The sequence below is a fragment of the Chenopodium album genome, chromosome 1, assembly GCF_948465745.1.
Source record: "Chenopodium album chromosome 1, dcCheAlbu1.1, whole genome shotgun sequence".
NCBI classification, from domain to species: Eukaryota; Viridiplantae; Streptophyta; class Magnoliopsida; order Caryophyllales; family Amaranthaceae; genus Chenopodium; species Chenopodium album.
Window position 1 is genome coordinate 30,108,870 of NC_137834.1, and position 22,011 is coordinate 30,130,880.

Here is a 22,011-nt window from a genome sequence, read left to right on the forward strand (position 1 = left end):
TTTTTTTTTTTTTTGAATTTTTTTTTTGTATTTTTCATATATAAGAAAGCAATAAAAACCTACACTAGGAAAGCAAATAAAAACTATACTAGAAAGCAAATAAAGAGAGAAAAGGAAGAGAATTTCCAAGTGAAAGAACACCCCCCCAAGCCAAATCAAGCAATGCCCTCATTGACTTGGGAGAGTAGCCTACTCCTCATCCTCATCCATCCTAGAATAACCCCCGCTGTGGCTAGAACCGGCTCCTCCATGGCTAGAGCCACCACCACCATACCCCGAACCACCGGCATAGTAGTTAGGGTCTACATTCCCACCCATACCCCCATATCCGTGGACCGAAGAGTAGTCCACGTAAGTATCATATGCACCGGGGTGAGAATACCCTCCTTGGGGGTATTGGAACCAATCGGGAGTAAGTGAATCGGGAGGAATAGCCCCCCGACGGGCATAATCATCATACATGGGGTAAAGGCCCCTCCCTAGGTTCCTCTCTATAAGACCAACCCGCCCATCTAGGGTGCTTAACCTAGAGTCTAGGTTTTGCATCATACCCTCAACCCTCCCTTGCCCCGTCTCAATGCGGTCTAATTGGCTCCTAAAAGCCGAAAAGTCATATGGGGCATTGGGGTCGACATTGTAATCGACCGAGGAAGTGGGCATGCCATAGGTGAAGGGTGGGGGTGGTTGGTAGTGTGGTGAGTGGTGAATGGGGGATTGGTGGGGTTGTGGTGAGGGGTGAGGTGGTTGAACCTCACCTTGACCATTTATCTCGAAAGTATAAGAGGGCTTCCCCCTCTCAAATTTGGTCAAGGGGGGGTTGGGTAAGGTAAAGGCTTGGTCCCTCCTACCCGATTGTCGGTGGACAATCCACCAAGTATCACTCCCCACCGGTTGTACCCAGTTCAAACTCCCTAAATAGGGTAGGTCCATTAGGTTCGATCCCACAACTTTCCCATGGCCATCGGGGTTCCAACCTAAGTGTTTCCTGGCAATATGGGTCACTAACCCCCCAAAGTAAATAGGTGCTCTAGACCTACTAGCCTCGGCCGCATTGGCCGCCCTTTGGAAATGGTTGGCTATCCTATGGGGTACGTTCAATTTTTCAGCATTAGGAATTATATAGGATGCCAATAGTTCCAATTCATCTCTCCAAACATTTGCCGGTTCATGCCTCCCAAAAATAGTGAGGCCGACAAATCTTTGCCAAAGCTTTGGGACGGGATGTTGAATCCACGTCCCTTTGGCATGTTGGAGGTTCACTAAATCCTCACCAGTTAACCTCTTATAGACCACGGCGGTGTGGTCTTGAGAGGGCTCAATAGGTTTATCCGATTTTAAATCAAACAACTTTCCAAATTGTTTTAGAGTTAGTCTCACATCGTTGTTTAATAATCGGAATTGTACATGAGTGATTAGTGCATTCATTTTAATAACATTAAAACTTGAGATAAATTCCAATGTTAAATAATCATAAGTATCATGGCACATTTGAAAAAAACCACTCATGCCTATGCCCTTGAACAATTTTTCCACGTATTTATCGAGACCTAGCCTAACTAATGTTGGATGATGAATGAAACGGGTAGAAATTACCTGACGATCAATGAGGTTGACCATCCTAACCCGTTGCTCCTCCGAGGTGATTACAACCTCCTCCCATCCCGGAATTTGAAGGTCCGGGTTGATTGTTGGTTGTGGTGCACTTGAGCTCTCACCCCTTTGATTCCTTGAACGCTTGGAGGCCATTTTCTTGTAAAAATAGTGGAAAATTGAGGTTTCTCTCTCTTAGGGTTTGAGAAAAGTTGAGAGAAAATTGGGGAAAATTAGTATATATTGTAGAGGAGGATGAGGGGAGATGGAATATGTAAGAATTTTTGAATTTGGATGGAAGAATTGGAGGAGATCTTGGATTGAAGTGTAAGTTGAAGGTTTGAAAATGGAGGTTTTAGAGAGAGAAAGTGAAATGAAGAAGATGAAATAAGGAGAAAGTGAGGAAAGAAAGAAGAGAAAAGAAAATAAAGGGGGGACGGGCTATAGGCGCGCCCGATCGGGCGAAGGTTTGAAATTCCAGAACTCAAGTTACGCGCCCGATCGGGCGAGCTCCACCCGATCGGGCGCGAACGCGAACAAAATTTTCACCCTTTGCTCGCCCGATCGGGCGAGCTTCGCCCGACATATCTTTTCCTTTTACTCGATTTTCCAAAAAAAAAAATGCCCGATCGGGCGAAAATAATCCCTGAATTCAACATTGCTTGCGCGCCCGATCGGGCGAAAATGGTTCTGAATTCTAGCTCGCTTAAGCGCCCGATCGGGCTGCGTCGCCCGATCGGGCGAAAATGCTGCTGAATTCTGGGTAGCTTGCGCGCCCGATCGGGCCCGAGAGACCCTTTTTCTCCGATTTCTTTTCTTCTTCAAAATTTTTTTCTAAGTCTTATTACCTGTCAAATTCATACCTGTACAACAACACTTAAAACTGGTGAAATATCACTCTCCTCGCCTCTCTAAAAAAAAATAAAAATAAGGAAAAAGGAAAAACTAGTCTAGAAAGCATGAAATACGGGTTGTCTCCCGCAAAGCGCTGGTTTATCTAGGTCCCGCACGACCTTCTTACCAAGTACAATTCCTAGGACCCTTGGCCTAATGCTTGATCGGGTGGTTTCTCACCCGGTCTAGCGATGTTTAGGCTGCGATGCGGCTTCCTGACATAACCTGTGGGACGCCAAGTCGCCTTATCTGGTGGATCCTCCTTGACTTGGAGTGGGGGATCTTCAATGCTACGCACTAAAAACCCTTCTTCGATCGAATGTTGCTTCAAATTGTCATTGCGTTCAGCACTTGCAACTCGATCTGGCGGAACACTTACCGTAGGCTCGATTCGCACAACTTGCTCGATCGGTTCCACTTGTTCGTCCTCGAAACCAAGACCAACATTGTAGAGTGCTCTTTCTATTGCATCGACTTCCTTCTGCCATTTTTCTACCTCATCTGAAAAGGATGCAACACAAGATACCGCCTCCAAGGGATCTTTTTCAAGAGCTTGGGGCTTGTTAGAATAATTTACAACCACATTAACACTGAAACATTTCTCCTCAGTCATGGAGCTTTTGGGGGCATTATTCAGATTAAAAACCACTTTATCGTCCCCTACTGATAGTGTTAGCTTACCACTTCTTACATCTATGACTGCTCCTGCAGTGTTAAGGAATGGTCTACCCAAAATAATTAGGGTTTGCATATCCTCAGTCATATCAAGAACAACAAAATCCACAGGTATATAAAATTTACCTACTCTAACGGGGACATCCTCTAAAACACCTAAGGGGTATTTGAAAGAACGGTCGGCCATTTGTAGAGTTATATTGGTAGCTTTTAACTTACCCATATTCAACTTAAAACATACAGATAATGGCATGACGCTAACACTAGCACCCAAATCACATAATGCATTATCAATCAAGAGATTGCCAATATGACAAGGGATAGAAAAACTACCCGGATCTTTTAATTTAGGTGGAGACTTATTTTGAAGTACGGCACTGCACTCTGCAGTGAAAGCTACTGTCTCTACCTCACTAATAGACCTTTTTCTCGTCAAAATTTCTTTCATAAATTTTGCATATGAGGGGATTTGTGTGATCAATTCAGTAAAGGGAACTGTTACCTTCAAATCTTTAACCACCTCCAGGAACTTACCAAACTGCTTATCCAAGTTTGTCTTCAATTGACGATTGGGGAAAGGAAGTTTGATGATTGGCTTTTGAGCATTCTTATCTTTGTCTAGAGTAGCCACCTTCTCTGGAGTTTTACCCTGCAATGTAGAATTAGATATGTTAGTATTATCCTTTAGCCCTGCAGGGCTATCAACTACATTGTTTGGTTTAATGGAATCAAGATTAACATTATTTAATAAAACAGGTTCATCAACTCTGGGCGTAGAGGACCCTTCATAGTTTGAACCACTCCGTAGAGTAATTGCAAATGCTTGATCCGTAGGCCTAGTCGGCTGTGCCGGCAGGGCTCCCTGTTGGCGAGCTTGTAGAGTAGCAGAGAGTTGCGCAATTTGATTATCCACAATTTTATTATGCGCTAGAATTTGATCAATTGTCGCATCTCTGCTCTCCATGTGCTTTTGCATATTGACCAACATTGCTCTAATTTCCGCCAAAGAAGGGTCGGAAGATGAGGGGAGTTGTTGTGGTTGATTCTTCTGGCTAGCGTTGGGATGATAGTATTTCTGCTGCTGTTGCTGTGGCACCTGTGGTTCTTGTGGTGGTGGATTTTGAACATTAGTGCTCCGGTAGGAAAGGTATGGATGATTCCGATACCCAGGATTGTAAGTGTTGGAGTATGGGTTATTCTGCCTATAAGCTTGAAAGGCATTAACTTGCTCCACGGAACTCCTGCAATCCTGCTCCCAATGACCTACAATACCACAATTTTCACAGAAAGCCTCATTAGAATTATTATTAATTGCAGAAACATTGGCTACATTGGCAGTGCTCAGATTATCTAGTTTTTGGCAAATAGAGGTCAGTTGAGCTTGCAAAAAGGATACAGAGTCGACACTATGTTTCCCCTTGTTAGCAAATCCTCTGGGATTCCCATATTGGGAATTGTGTATCGCCATATCTTCAATAACCTGACCTGCATCATCAACATTAAGATTCATAAATCCCCCACTAGCTGCAGAGTCTAAAATTATTCTAGAAGAATTTCCAATGCCGTTATAAAAGGCTTGGATTAACTGCCATTGTGCTAAATTATGGTGAGGGCATTCTCTTTGTAAGTCCTTGAACCTCTCCCAAGCCTCATATAAAGACTCATTGGCTTCTTGGGCAAAGTTCTGAATCGTACTCCGTAGTACTGCTATTCTCTCTGCAGGATAATACTTGTTATAGAAATTCTAAACAAGAGTTTCCCAGTCAGTTATACCAAGTGTAGTTCTATTTAAGCCATTAAACCACAATTTAGCTTTTCCAGTTAAAGAGAAGGGAAAGAGAATCTCCCTAATTTGGTCTTGAGTGACCCCGGCTTGCCTGATGGTGTTACAATATTGACAATAGTCGGCAATGTGAAGATTCGGGTCTTCGCCCTTTGCTCCACTGAATTTCTTCCTCTCTATCATCGTTATAAATTGAGGTTTAATTTCAAATTGAACCCCATCAAGAGCCGGAGTAGGGGTGAGATGTGGAAAATCCGTAAGCTTTGGTTGTGAATAATCACTAAGCTTCTTTGGGGCCGCCATCTCTGATTCTCTGTCTGATGATGTCTCTGAATTGCTTGAATCAGTTGGAGGATTGCGGTGATTATTGTTAGTATCACCAGAATCCGCCAGGATTTGCTTGTAGAAGTTTTTCTGTCTATAGAAGGAACGTGCGATCTCAGGATCGAAAGGGATGTAACCTGATCTGGAACACCTGGGCATAAACAAAAACTAGAAGCAAATATGAGATTTGTCTCAGAGAACTAATGCTCTCTGAGACAAAAGAGAAATAATCTAGACTACAAAAACAATCAGAAATAAAAATAAAACCGTTTCCCCGGCAACGGCGCCAAATTTTGACAGGGTAAAGTCGTATCCCCTAATCAAAAATAATTGCCTAAATCACTAACTAAGGTAGATAGGGAAGTAGGGTCGATCTCCACAGGGAAACAAGTCTTTTTATTCCTAATTAATTATTATAATCTAAATTATTTAAGTAACCAATATTTATAATTAAGTATGAGACTAAACTACAAAGAATAAGAGTAGGGAGAAAACGATATATAAAGGGATCTAGGGCATAGGTTCACCAATAAATAATACTCCAGGGTAAAACATAGTAATTAATCATTGACATTGCATAAATAACATGATTAACAGGCACTCGCAATTTATTAATCAACATAGATCTAATAGACTCTCGCAATTTACTAGATCTAAGTCCTTATTGAAAATAGCCTTTAATATCAAATTAACATCTGCTCGATTCATCAATTTAATATTGCTATACTTTTACAAGCCGCAATTGTAAAACATTAAAACAATCCAATAAGAAATCATCATGCAATACCAACAATCAATAGTAGCCAATCATCAATGCATCAATTAACCGGATTGTAAAGGGCTCTCGCTACGTATTACAATCACACAATTAATTTACCGGTATTAAATCTCATCTCTCGAATCTTGACTTAACCATTTATAAATTAACTTGCCTATTGAAACTAGACCTAAACATTAATTCTCATCTCTCGATTCTTGAATCAATATTGTCAAACTCATGCATAAAAGATAGGCCTAATCTAGTCACAGAGCATTAAATCAATCAATAGGAAAACAATCTAGCATTGATAATCAACAACAATAATTTACCCCTTCATATTATTTATTAGATCCCCATAAACCCTAGAAATTAAACTACTCACACATATTAAAAACTAAACTAATCAAAGTAATAAAATAAATCATGGTGAAAGAAATAAAATAAATAACTAAGATTAAGGGAAGAGAAACCGTTACCAAAATAAATCTGGAATTAATGAAAGAATTAAGAACAAAGGTTTAGAGAGAGATAACTAAGTAGAGAGAGAAAGTCTAAGAAAGAGGGTAAGTAATTATTCCGTACAAAACGTATATATACTTCTCCTAAAACAAGAATTAAACTAAGCTTAATCAGACTCTAGGAAAAACACGCGCCCGATCGGGCGAAGAGCCGCCCGATCGGGCCCGCCTTTTTTACAATGCCCATTCTAATGTGTCGCGCCCGATCGAGCCTACGCTCACCCGATCGGGCGCGCCTCATCCTTGAGAGTGCCTTGCGCGCATCCGCCCGATCGGGCGCGGTCTTCTTCTTCAAGGCTTGGACTTCGATTGGGCTAGATTTCTCGGCCCAATCCATATTTCCTCTCGGATCTCGAATACATGGTCCAAATGCCTCGTGATCCAAATTACCGAGCCCTTAGTCACCGGCTCTCACCGATCTTGGGCTCCAAAAGTGGTCGTGTCCTTCTAGATTCCGTAGTCGATCCAATAAGGCCCGGGAAAATGCTCCAAGAGTGCAATTTCCTGTAAAATATAACTAAAACTACGAAAACACTAGAACACACAAATTAGTAATAAAAGTGGCCCAAAATGGCCAAAAACACTACTAATAATGACCATTGAACGGGGGTAAAACACTATATATAATAGACATATCATTAGTAAAGTACTAAGGGGGAAATACCAATGCTCACCGATCGAGTTTGCAAAAAAGAACAAAATCCCGTGAAGGGCTTCATGGGCTTTCAGAAGCATGACAAAGGCTGCGTTTCAGATGAAGGGGGGATTGGGGAAATGCATTTCTAATGGCAAAGACACGAGCATCCTAGATGATAGTTGGCAGAAAAGAGGTAGGATCACGTTCAAGGAGCCTATGCGGGTCGAAGACTCGCTGAGGTATAAGAAGGTATGCCACCTAATGAATGAAGCGGGGAGTGGAACTTTGGTTTGATATGGTGTCCGTTCGACTTTAAAATGACGAGGGACATTCTTAGTACCGTAACTAGCTCGAATCAGGGGGAGGATGACGACGTTTGAAGGATGACACTTTAGGATACTACACTAATAGGTCGGGGTATGCCTGGCTAATGAGTAATAGTCCAATCCATAAGGGGAAGAGTTGTAGTATATAGAAGAGGCTGTGGAAACTTGACATCCTGGAGTGATGGAAAATGCTACTTCGGAAAATTCTTCAGGGTTGCACGAGTTCTCAGGGTAATCTACGAAAGAAAGGAATTGAAGTCAGCGGATTGTATGAGGTGTGTGGTAGCTTGTCTGAATCAGCTGAACATCTATTTAGGGACTGTTCGGTCATAAAATGAGTGGCTTGTGGCCCATTGGGAATCCAAATAGGTGGGTATGACCCAACATTAGACGTTTGGACACGAAATATTCTTCACTACTTGTTCAAGGCAGCAAAAATAGAACAAGTCAAGCACTTTGCATCTTTGATGTGGGAAATTTGGCTGCATAGAAATGAGGTGACTTTTGGAAGGAATACTTTGAATCCGAGGTGTATCATGGCACTACTGGAGGAGTTAGTGGCAAGATTGAAAGGCAGTAAGGTTGGGATTGAGAGTAAGGGAAGGATCTTAGCAATTCAAGAACTTTTCTAGTACGTAGGAAGATGTGAAGGGGAGTCCCTATTGACTATCTTCACTGATGGGGCGTGGAAGAAGGATAAAAAGGGCGTGTAGTAGAGGCATAGACTAGGTAATCAAGAAAGGTCAAGTTGAAATGGTGAGGGGTGGGGAATTCATAATAGCACTATCACCACTATAGACTGAGCTTAATGCTATAAAGCAAGGTATCATGCAGGGAAGTCAAATAAGTCAATCAATTGAGATATGGACGGATAGCGCAGTGGCGGTGAAGATCATTTAGCTGCGCCATGGAAAGTTCGAAGACTTGCCCAAGAGATCCTGACTATGAGTAGTATGTTAGATTATTTCTATTGTAATAAAGTCTCTAGGGGTATAGTGTCCACGACCCACGCCTTAGCTCATGCAGCAAGGAAACAATAGTGGGTCTAGACATTACCTCTTATTTTGTTTCCCCATTGTATATATATATAAAAAAAAAACCATTGTAACTTGTAAAGAACACTTTGAAGTTTAGAATCATGGTTCGAAAATGCGGTTTAGGTCACAATCGCGGTAACGGTTTCAGCATCATGGGAATGGAAATGATTCATTTGTCGCGGACCAGGTCGCGGCTGTCGCGACAGGATTTTGATTTTAAAGGGGTTTTAGTGATTTTTTTTTAGTTATTGACCCAAATCTATGTAGTAAATGATGCAATTACTGTTCCATTGGTTACTGTTTCATTCGTAAATGATGAGCTGAGTGTAAACAATGTTGAATCAGCTACAGAGTCAAGCAAAATGACAAGGGTTCATAATGTAAGGAAGATTGCTGAAGAAGGAATGACAGCTCAGGAAGAGCAGGAGAATGATCAAGTGAATAATCCAGCAAGCCGTTAGGAAGAGTACTATGATAGGCTGTCATTGTATCTACTCTTTTGTCTTATTTCAATTAGTAGTGAGTCACCTTTGTTATGAAGGATATTTAAGCCAAACAATGATGTAATAGCTGTTATTATGTGATTTTAATGAAATTTCCTTTTAATCTTATTTCTATTCTCTCTCTAAAATCTCATTGCATTTATTTGTTATTCTCAATTGCTTCCTCAAATTGCCCTGCTTTCTTCCTGGCTAGATTTCTTGGGTAATTGAACCAGCCTCTATTTGGAATCCCAGAATCAGGTATGGATAATTTATTAGATTGTAACATTGGTATCAGAGCAGTGCCTTCCTCGGCCTGTCGCTCACCATGCCTAAAACAAGGTCATCATCATACTCCTCTTAATTGGGAAATACTGAGATGAAAAAGCTGGAGCATACTATGAAGACTCTACTGCAAAAGCAGGGTAAGAAGTTTGATAATTCCTGTAAAACCAACAGTTTGAATTTTGATAAAAACTTTAAATCTATTTTTGAGCTAGCTAAATGATCTGCTATTAGGATTATCTGTGATAACAACAAATAACTAAGCTAACTGAGAAGACTATGTTAGGAATATCACAACTCGATTTGGAGATCTATATGATTATCTAATTGCTGATCTTAAATCCCTTAAGCAGAGTGGAAGTGTTCAAAAGTGATGCTTTTGATGCTCTTGCTAGCAGGCTTAATCTATCTGAGCCATACTTGCTAAGTTGTTATTTAGCTGGGTTGGAGGAGGATCTCAGCTCTCGGTAAGAATGTTCAACCCCATCAATTTATAGCAAGCTTTATGCTTAGCCAAACTACAAGAAGCTACCAACAAAGCAAAGAAACCCAAACAACCTATTAAACAGCCACCCTACTACCCACACCATAACCAACTCAACAAATCACCCCCTATAAGCCCACCTTTCTTACAAATAACCCAACACAACCTGTAAAAACCCCAAACAATAACAGAAGAACCCTAACCCCAGCTGAATTTTATGAGAAAAGGACCAAGAACCAATGCTTCTGGTGTGATGAGAATTTAAACCCTAGTTGTACCATATTGAGGTTGAGGAGTCAGAAGATGAAGAGGATGACGTGCCAGAAGTGGTGGAACAGGACAACTCTTAATGTGCTCATATATCTTTGCAAGCCATGGATGGGGTGACATCCTTCTAGACCATGAGAGTAGAGGGTCACCATGGAAAGAAAAAGCTACAACTGTTACTGGACATTGGCAGTACTAACAATTTAGTTGATGCAAACAAGGCATTGAATTTTGATTGCAAGGTTGAAGAGATAACACCTCTATGGGTGAAGGTGGCTGATGGGAATGAGGTCAACTTCAAACAAGTCAGCAAGGGGTTTACTTGCAAGATGTAAGGCACTGAATTCAAGGCATATGAATTCTTACTGCCTATAAGTGGCAGTGATCTGGTTCTAGCGATACAATGGTTCTCTCAACTTGGTCCAGTTTTGTGGGATTTCAGCAATCTCACTTTGGAATTCAAGTATGATGGAAAGAAAATTAAGCTGAGAGGAGTTAAGCCAAAGAAATGGAAGGTGGTTCAACCTAAGAAACTCCAGGGAATCTTGAATAGTGAGGGAACCTTATCTATGATGCAACTCATGCCATGTGATACTCAGTTCTCACCTCAACCCATCTCTTAGGGCAATATCAACTCCCACCCCAGTCTAAATGCACTGCTGGATAACTAAGAGGATGCCTTTTCACTATCTCTAGATGTACCTCCAGATAAGGAGGGTTTTGACCATTTTATACCCCTCAATGAAGGCACCAGTGCTATTAATATAAGAGCTTACATGTACCCTACTCTGTTGAAAAACGTGATAGAAGAGATGGTTTTTAAATTGCTAGATTAGGGTGTAATCAGGCCAAGCAATAGCCCTTTTACATCAATGATAGTGTTGGTCAAGAAGAAGGATTGTAGTTGAAGGATGTGTGTCGACTATAGGAGTCAAAACAAGGCAATAATCAAGGATAGATTCCTTATACCTCTTATTGAAATTCTTATAGATGAGTTGTTGGGCACCCAGTTCTTCCCTAAGATAGACCTGAAGTCAGGCTATCATTAGAGCAGAATGCACCTTTCAGGCATTCAGAAGACATCCCTTAAAACTCACTTTGGCCATTTCGAATACCTAGTCATGCCATTTGGGCTTACCAATGCCCCCATCCACCTTTCAAGCTCTTATGAACTCCATTTTTTAACCCCTACTCAAAAGGTGTGTCCTGGTATTTTTTAATGATATTTTGGTATATAGCCCCACTTGGGAAGCTCACTTGAGAAGCTCACTTGAGAGACCTCAATTCCACTTAGGAATCGTGCAAAAAAACCAACTCCATGCTAACCTCAAAAAGTGCTCATTTGGTCCCAAGGAAATACACTACTTATAATTTCACAACAAGGAGTAGCTACTGACCCAGAGAAGGTGAAAGCTATGTTAGATTGGCCAAGACCTAAGAACCTCAAGCAATTAAGGGAATTTCTATGCTTAATATGTTACTATAGAAGGTTCATAAAAGATTATGGGAAGATCTACAATTCTCTCACTATTTTGCTGGGCAAGAATAGGTTTGTTTGGACTGTTGAAGCTGAGGATGCCTTCATTCAGCTAAAACAGGTCATAACCACCCCACCTGTATTAGATCGATATGCCAAACTTTGATGAGCCTATTATCATAGAAATAGATGCCTTAGGGAAGGGAATTGGGGTTGTGCTTATGCAGGGTAGTGACAAGAGGAAAATGTAGGTCGTTATCTAGCTCTCCCTAGAGCCAAAAATAATTTGTAAACACTTGACCAACCTAATACAAGTATATGGTAAGTCAAGGGTCGAACCCAAGGGAATGAGTAGGTGCGAGCTATAGCCTATGTCAAGCTAATTCGAAGAATATAAATGGTTGTGGTTGGTAACTAAAGTATCAAGAAGATAGACAAATCGTGGAATTCATTATGCTAAACACTAGAGATATAGGTTCCACATGCAAGCTCAATGATTATGCTAATTAATAGATCACTCAATCGATTCAACATCACAAGGGACAAACAAAAGTTGCAATAAAAGGAATCCAAAAACTATCTCCTATAAGCCAAGCTAGGGTTCACTATGAATGGCTAACAAGGAAAATCACAATCAAATTCAATTAATTAAAGCAATTCTCAAATCAAGGGTTCATGTCATTGAAATTTGCAATGCAATCTTGATTAACCTTATAGGTTGATCACTCCTAGTCTAATTAATCACATTCACAACTATGTCAACCAATTTAATTGCAACAATTCAATCAATTTAGTATCATCAACAAGCAAAAATCATCAATCAAGCATGCTTCCCCTTCTCTCTAGCAACTAATCTACTTACTAATCATGGTGAAATGAAGAAACAAAACAAATTCAATCAAATTCATATTCATTTAAAGCTTAATAAAAAAGAAAATCAATCAATCAACAAATTCTAGAGCAAGGAATATAATCTCAATCAAAATTCAAGAAACTAGAAAGAATTACATTAAAAGTAAATCAAAGGAAAGAAATCTTACAAACTTTTATTGAATTGAAGAAGGAATTTCAAGATCCAATTGAATTCTAAGATCAAATTCAAGTACAAACAATTAAATCTTAAGCTTCTCTCTCTACTCTCTCTCTACTATTTTTGGAAAATTATATCTCAAGTACAAAAGTTAAGTTGTCCTAAAAAACAAAAGTCAAAAGCTATAAATAGAAAAATCGAGAGAAGGGGGCTGCACAGGGTCGTGCGCATGCACCCACCAGCCGCGCGCACGCACAACTAGGTCTGCGCGCACGCACCCCTGTGTCGCGCGCGCGCACCCCTGTGCGGTGCACGAGGCCTTGGCTCCTTCGCTTGCTTGATAAAAATCCGCGCTCCCGAGCATCCCCATCATCAGTGCACTCGAGATGACGCCCGCGAGCAAGGTAGTCCCAAAATGAGCAAACTAACTTGATTATTCACCTACAAAGCACAAATAAAACTAAGAGAGAAAGCATAACAAAATAAAACTAAAACTAAAACTATGAATTATCATCTAAAAATATGAAAAACTCGTAAAAACTAATCGAGAACCAAAATGAATTATAAAAATAGAAAACCAAATAAAACTAAGAAAATTACATGAAAATGATGAAACAAAATAAAGAAAATGAACCTAAATCTTATTCTTTTGAGCGCCATAAATGACGCTCATCAAATTCCCCCAAGCTAAACTTTTGCTCGTCCTCGAGCAAAACTAAATCAAACCCAAAGGAAAATGATGACATTATTCAAGCAAAGAAAGAAACAAGAAAAATAGAGAAGATGGGAAATACACTAACTCACTTTTGTAGGAATCACGGTCAATTTTAGCAACTAAAGTCAAGCCATTTAAACCCCTAGATCACCCTAGAGGACGAGTAATGCTCTCGTAAATTTTTCAAAGAGGTTAACCTATAACTCTTTTTATTAAAATGGAGGCAAAGCATAAGAAAATAAAAGAGAAAGTTTAAAACCTTGAAAAGAAAAGAAATGCTTACACAATGGACTTTTTCACATGATCAAAACACGAAAGGATATCAAACTTTCTAAAACAACAATGGTAAGCACGTTCTAAGATATCAAGGGTTGATTGAAACATAGGGCATGCTAAGCATAGAGTACTAATGAGGCACAATCCACTTTCATCCCAACCAATCTAACCGCGTTCTCCCAATGGCTTCAAATCTTCCCTTAGTAAGCGTCTCTATGGTTCCTCGAAGGAACCGGAAAAGAATAGAATTTGAGGGTTCTCGATATATTGACCTTGCATCCCTTCTCCTTAGGCTTTAACTCATAATGCCCTCCCTCGGTATATGACTCAACCACTAGGTCGAAAGGACTTTCCCAAAGGTTGTAACGTAAGGGCAAAAGGGTTAGGGGTAGGCCTAAAATTTAGAATTTGGTGGTACACCTAGGTTATGAAGCAAAGATCGGCCAAACCTCGACACCAAAACCAAGAAGTCACCAAACAAAAACAAACTAATACCCCCAAGCTTATTCAAAGCTATATCCACAAGCATATATAAAAAAAGCATAAACACTTCTCCCCCAAGCTAAAAGGAAGCATTGTCCTCAATGCTTGAAAAGGGAAAAGAATCACATCAAAATATTTTTGAATTTTCTCATTTTCACTTTTTTTATTTTTTGTTGTAATTTTCATTTTTTCAAAACAATGTCCTCACCTCTTTTAACTTTGGACGACTTTTTCAATGTTGCATTTATTATGTCCTTGCCTTTTTCAACTTTGGACGGCCTATTCATTTATTCACTTGCCATTATTCACAATATATACAAAAGACGAGCTTGCTTACAAATAAAACCAATATCCAACCTTTTAGACCACAGACTCCAAAAACATGACCATTTGCTTCACAAAAACCAAAAATAGAACAAAAAGAAACAAAAGGATCAAAGTTCTAAACATGTGGCTTAAAAAGAAGGGTAAAGGCTCAAATGGTTAGCAAGAAGGAAAATGTAAACCCAATGAACTAAAAAGAAAGAAGAAAATCCTAAAAATGAAAAATTACCACCCCCAAAAGTTGCCTTTGTCCTTCCTAGTTGGTTCGGTCTCGTGTTTGAGAATTATGAGTCAAGATTCAAGATTAGGTATGCAAAGGTCAAGGATCCACGCCGCACAATCAAAATATGATGAAGGCTTGAAAAAGAAAAATCCTCACACGGTTGTAGCAAAAACTTACTAAAGTTGTCAAAACCACTAAAGGAAGCAACTCCGTCTTACCACAAACCAAAAAAATCCGGCTTCAAGGCCCCAAAAGGTCTAAACTGCTACCTTAGCATACCCTATCCTAGAGTCAACCAAAGATACTCTTAAACCGTGCAAACCATTGTTTTTAGGAAGAAAAATAGCCAATGTGCAAGTTCAAGTGGTACTAAGTCCAAAGTAAAAGCAAAAAGATGAAGAAAGAAAAGCAATGCCTCAAAAACATTTTATTTATATTTACAAAAACAAGTTTTTTTTTTTTTTTTTTTTTTTTTTTTTTTTTAAAGGAAAGAAAAGGACTAAAAATCAAAATCAAAAGTAAGAAAAGGAGAAATGGAAAACAAGAAGGAAGAAGAAAATCAAAAAAAAAAAGAAAAAAAAAAGAAAGGGAAATGAAATGGAAAATGGAAAATTAAAGGAGAAGTAGAAAGCAACAAGGAAGTAATGCTAACACACATAAATCCCAATCAACAAACAAGTGAACATTCGGCCACAACGCCAATGTTCCCAAACACACTAGGGTGTTAAAAAGAAAACGACCTCGAACCATTCAATTTCTCCTAGAACTAATCATAGACTAAGCAACCAAGAAAAGAAAAAGAAGAGAAATAGAAAGATCTCATTGGGTGCCAAAGCTTTGCTACATTAAACAAGGCGAAAGAGAACCTTTACGAATCGTCGAAATCCAAATCATAAGCAATAAAGCAAGGTGAGAAATAAAAGAACTATATACAAACAAAATTTTTAGTAACTTCAATACAAAAGAAAAGAAAAAGAAGAGAAAATAAAATGTAAGTAAATAAAGAAAAAGCAAGTAATAATAGCAACAGGATTAGGATCAAATGAGAATAGGAGGCAGAATCATCAGAATGAAGCAGTATCAGGAGACAAGATATCAAACAATCATCATCAGGAATCATCATAACAGAGACACAAAGAAACACAGTAGACAGCGATCAGCGAAACAAACAACAAAACCAATAACCGGGCAGAGAAATCAACAAAAGTACAACATCATCATCATAAAACCAAAAGACACAGAGATCAATACCAGAAGCATATGAGACCAGGAATGAACTAAAAAAGAAAGGGAGGAAACAGTGAGGCACAGCAACAAACGACATAAAGTACCCCCAAACTTGTAATGGATTACCCCCCTAACTCTAAAACTAAAGACATATAGGCAACAAAGAAAGATCATATAAAGCATCTAAGAAGGGGGTAGCCATGGTAGTATCACTCCGCACTATGGTAAGGGGTAGAATGAGAACTCCCCTCACTGGTCTCTATCATATGACTAGAGCTAGCCATCTCGCTCACCTCCATGGGAGCCTTACCCCTTAACCTACCTTTCCTCCTAGCTCTATCAACCTCAAAATAATGAGACCAATCATCTAAGACCGGCTCACCCGACCTACCCCACCTACCAAAAGTCTCGGGGTCCGGAAAGGGCAAAGGATTAGCTGGATCATATGTATAATCACAACCACCGGGCCGCCTGTAGTCGTAAGTGGTCGGGGTGGTGCCTATGATAGAACTAGTGTGAACATGAGGGCCCTCTCAATAAGGTATCAAGGCCTAGGACCAATGGAAGGATCAAAAGGCTCTCATTAAGGGATAGGTCCTTGTTGGACCAGGAGATATGGGTAATTTAGATAGGGCTCGATCTCCCCCTCTGAGCATGTAAATCATACAATTGATTTGCATGATAGTCATAACCAGGATAAGGGTTTTGCATCAAAGGCATAGAGTATAACACATTAGCAATAGAATCAAGCCTAGAATGAATGGTTGACAAATCAAAAGTAGAAGGAGTAGGAGAGGGGGAAGGAATAGGCATACCTCCCACTTCGACCGGGAGAAGAGTTTGAACATTTGTTGAGAAGGCATTGGTTAAGCGGCCTCTTAAATGGTTCGTCCTTCGTCGAATAGAAGGATCAATATCTCGCACCAGAGGCCTCCAAGACAAGGAATCTATCTCTTTTGGACGGGTAGTTGCCTCTTTGCATAGGATTAGGAACCATTCCTTAATCTGGGAAACTTTTCAAATGAAAACATCATCCTTTCTAGTATGATCGAGGAACTTTTGGTTCACAAGGGCGGAGATGTTGAGGAAATGAGAAGAAGATTTTTCTCGAGGATCGATAATTGGGGGAAGCTCATTTAACAAAGTCTTATAGTCGTCATTGATGCAAAGAACTAGGATAGAAATTATCCCTCCCAATTGGATGCTCCCCGATAGGCTAACTCCATCACGGATATCCAAAAATTGATTGATCAAATGCTCCGTGAAATACACTAGCTCAATCTCAAAGTAGTTTTGTTCGGCTATCCACAACCAAAAAAGCTCCTCTCGGGAGATAGCACCCAAAGATTCCTTAGAGAAAAGAGCGTAAGTGAGGATACGATTGAAATACCGCACAGCCGAATGAATCATGGAAGCGGTCTTGGAATTTTGAGGCTCATACTTTCCTTCCTCCGAGATACTTCTCCACCAACGTTGCTCATTATATCCATGGTCACTTGCCATTCTACTATGTGCCGGATAGATACAATGATCCGCATCCGCGGCCCATGGAAACTTGAATTATGAACATAGTTGAGAATCTGTCAATGTCTGATCATTATTGAAAAGTTGGAAAGTCAAAATCCTTGAGGAATTTTCACCCGGTTCTCAGACTAATTCAAGAGAAGAAAGAAATTCATAGGTCACCCTAGCATAAGTAGGGGCGCTCAAATCCAAAAACTCTAAGAGATCAAGGCCCTTTGCAAGAAGGCGAACGTCCTCATCTATTCCGAGAAACTTGGTTGTTGCTTGATCGTAAAATCTTGTTGGTCTTAGCTTCCTCTTGGATAGACGCTTGAAACGATCCCAATGTGATTCTTTAGAAAATTCAATGTCGTATGTTTCTTCTACCTCGGGTGGAGGTGGAACAACATGCCTAGGTTTGCTTGAACTTGATCTTGCCCGCTTCTTTTGACGGATTGGAGCCATCTCATGTAATCTTGAAGTAACACCAAAATTGTTGGAAATTTTCTTTGATCCAATCTCATGGTACCTAAAATCAAGATAACAAACAAAAATAAAGAGAAATAAGAAAAGTTCTCAAAGATAAAAGAAAGATAGAAAATTGTAAAATCAAAAGAAAAAAGTTAGAAAACCGGGTTGCCTCCCGAGTAGCGCTTGTTTAACGTCATAGCTCGACGCCCTTCACCAATTAAGGTGGTTGTCGGAGAAGCAATGAGTGAAAAAGGCCTACAAAAGCACCGTCGAAATACTTCTTGAGACGATGGCCATTGACCTTAAATGGAGAAGAAGAATCCATCATTGAGACCTGTACAACACCACTTAGAAAAACATTCTTAACCAAATAGGGACCGCTCCATCTTGACATGAGCTTTCCGGGAAACAACTTCATTTTTTAATTGTAGAGAAGAACTTTATCGCCAACACAAAAATCTTTCTTCTCAATAAGCTTGTCATGTGTTTCCTTGGAACGAGCTTTGTACAGAGTAGCACAATCATAAGCACCAAGAAGAAGCTCCTCTAGATCATGAAGATCTAACCACCTTTTCTCCCCCGCACTTGCCAAGTCAAAATTTATCTTCTTGATTGCCCACAAAGCACGGTGTTCAATTTCAACCGGGAGATGGCATGACTTGCCATAGACTAGGCGGTATGGAGTGGTACCTATGGGGGTCTTGAAATCAGTTCGATAGGCCCAAAGAGCATCATCCAACTTTTTCGACCAATCCTTTCGATTTCTCGCAACAGTCTTTTCAAGGGTGAGCTTGATTTGACGATTAGAGACTTCCACTTGACCGATCAATTGGGGATGATATGGGAGGCCAAATCTTTGATGGACTCCATGCTTCCTCAACATTTTTTGAAAGGCATGGTGAATAAAATGAGACCGTTGTCTCTTATCACCGCCTTTGTTACTCCAAATCTCGGAAAGATTATATTCTTAAACAACTTCATAACCACCTTGTGGTCGTTAGTTGGGGAGGCAATGGCCTCGACCCACTTAGACACGTAGTCAACTGCCACAAGGATATATTGCTTTCCGAAAGATGAGGGAAATGGCCCCATAAACTCAATACCCCATACATCAAACACCTCCAACTCGAGTATGGGTTGTTGCGGCATTTCATTTCTCTTGGAGATTTTCCCAAATCTTTGACATCGGTCACACATCTTTACAAAGCCCCATGAGTCCTTAAAGAGATGTGGCCACCATAGACCGCTTTGAAGGACCTTAGTGGCGGTCTTAAAGACACCTATATGGCCCCCGCTTGGATCCAAATGGCACATTTTCAAAACATTAGGCACCTCTTCGTTTGGCACACAACGTCTAAGTAAGCCATCGACCCCTCGCTTGTATAATATGGGATCATCCCAAACATAATGTCTTGCCTCTCTCTTGAGATTCTTTCTTTGGTTCTTAGAAAAGGAAGGAGGAAACTCCCCACATGCAAGAAAGTTCACTAAATCGGCAAACCATGGGAGCTCCTTTGCTTCAATGGCATACAAGAAGTCATCAAGCATCCTTTTATATAGTAAACAATTTACCTTTATATGTCTATGATTGTAGGGAATAATTTCAAGCGTTAACCCCCTAGCTTGAACCCCATTGTGATCATACACCAAAGTACGGTGGCGTCCAAAAGGGAAAGAAGATAGAGCAAAAGAGTCGCCACAAGTTTTAGGAACTTGTAAACCATTCACAGGGTGAAGGTTACACCCCTTAACGATCCAAGAGATCGTCAACTCCGATCCATAAGGTCTTGAACCAAATAAGGGTTCGAAGATGAAGGTACAAATCCAACCTAAAAGAGATTGAACCTGCCCTAATAATAGGCCTTTACTTTATTATGACCGTATTCATGTGCGCTTTTTGACTAACATGCAATCAATAGGATTACCCCTAAACCTGTTTATCTATGTTGGTTGAATTTAATGCACAAATAAATCTATTATTGGCGATCACTTGAATTATAATCATATTAACCCGAAACAAGATTATTAATTATTTTATTAAGCGTGATTACAAGTACAAATTCCCTTTAAACATGCATAAAAGGCATGATCAAGCAATAAAAATAAATATCAAGCAACATAATAATAATAATAAAAATAATAATAATCATGAATCGTGTTAAAGCATAATAATAGCAAGATCCTAGGCATGACACTAACAAGATTAATAACAAACCCTAGCATGTCACTAAGCAATAAAAATCAAAGCTTTAACCCTAACATGATACTAACAATCATAAATATTAGGAAGAACATAAAAGGCATCGTACTTTTAATCATACTTGATATTAAAATTACCCTAGACATGATACTAGGAATATCATAATAACAATCTAAGCATGATTTCTACATCAATATCAATAAAAACCATTAAAGTACTTACTTTGATGCCTCGTACCTCTTTCTAATAACAAAATACACACATTAGTAACTTCAAGGAAAATAATAATCAAAACAATTAAATTAAATAATTGAAATAGAGATTTGGGACCAAACCCTCAGAAATTAAACCTTTCACGTCTAGGGCGAAGGCAACTTCGAATATGGCTAGGTGTTTCTAGATCTAATGAATGCGGAATTTTTATATTTGAGAGTAGCTAGTTTAGAAGAGAGAGAGAGAGAGAGAGAGAGAGAGGGGGAGAGAGTAATCAAGAGAATCTTGATGAGAGTTGGTTAATAAGAATTAATGATTATAGGTGAAAACTGGGTATCGAAAACGGAGTTTTTACGACGTTATTTATAGAGAAAATCAGCCAAAAAGATAAAATATCAAAACAGAGTCTGGCGCACATAAAACTCGATCAGCGCCAACGCTGGCTATACAGCTGGCGTTTGGCGCTGATTCAGAAAATCACGCGTTTTCTTAAAATCAGATAAAAATTGCCGTATAGGAGGATTAAATCGTATTTCCCTAAAACATGCTCTTTGATTTAAATTAAAACTCTGAAAAGTTAACAAAAGTCAATTTATCAATTCTAATTGAATTAGGAATGAAAAGAACCTTCTAGAAGAATCTAGAAAACTAAAACCATTCCTAATTGCATTAGGAATGATAAATCCATATTAGGCCCTCCCCTAGATCATTGGGCCGCATATAAGGCTCAAACCGCGCCCAGTTTAGTAAATAGGCCATAACTTCCTCAATATTCATCGGAATTGGGCTCATAATATATCGTTGGAAAGCTCTTGTCAAGCCCATCCAACTACACTACTATCGAACCCATATCATGGACCAACAAAACTGGATTGGCTGTTTTCTTAAAATAAGTTTTCAAAAATAGAGAGAATAGAAAAGAAATTAAAACTATCCGCAACACTAAACTTTCTACACTTTCACTTCATTCAATTATGATTCAACGCGAAAGGTACTCATCACTGGGTTTGGCTTTGGGGAGACACAAATGGGTGTCTACAATGATGTCAATATAAATATTATGATGCATAATAATACATAATTGATTATGAAAGTAACTGATAAGTTTAATAAAGTTAATAAAAATGCTCATAAAGTAAATATATATGTTTTGAAAGTTATTTAACGTGTTTTATATGCTGTGAAGTAGGTTTTATCCTTTTCTTTGTTCCTATAAAGTAAATTATTGATTCTATAAAGTAAATAGAAACTGTTATAAAGTAAACTATTTACCTTTATATGTCTATGATGTCAATATAAATATTATGATGCATAATAATACATGATTGATCATAAAAGTAACTAATAAGTTCAATAAAGTTAATTAAAATGCTTATAAAGTAAATATATATGTTTTGAAAGTTATTTAACATGTTTTATATGTTGTGAAGTAGATTGTTTGTTCTTGAGTATTATATTTTAAGAGTATATGTTTTAATTTCTTATACTTTAACAAATTATAGAAACAAAGAGAAGGATAAAATCTGAAGTTAAAGATAGAAATTATAACCTAGAAGAAGATCCAAATGAGGATTATGATGAATCATCAGAACAAGACAGAAAAAAGGGAAAAGCTCATTTAAAGAAGAAAATGAAACTTGACATTTCTGATAAGGAAGTACATGAAGTTATTGATGTTTAAGAAGGAAGTGATGATGGTCATGGTAACCTGGAAATCAAGAAAATACACGCAAACCCAATGTAGTTTTTTTTTTTATCAAAGATTTCAGTGAGAAACAAAAATCAAATGTAATAAGTGTTGGTTTTG

The 22,011-nt window shown here is 39.0% G+C and overlaps 1 non-coding gene across 1 annotated transcript; it reads left to right on the top strand.

The window, feature by feature from the left end:
* The first annotated feature begins 4,757 nt into the window (after nucleotides 1-4,757).
* On the top strand, nucleotides 4,758-4,864 carry LOC145565533 (small nucleolar RNA R71). Its single transcript, XR_014095049.1, has one exon. It is a non-coding gene; the product is annotated as a small nucleolar RNA R71 (small nucleolar RNA).
* Nucleotides 4,865-22,011: the final 17,147 nt, after the last annotated feature.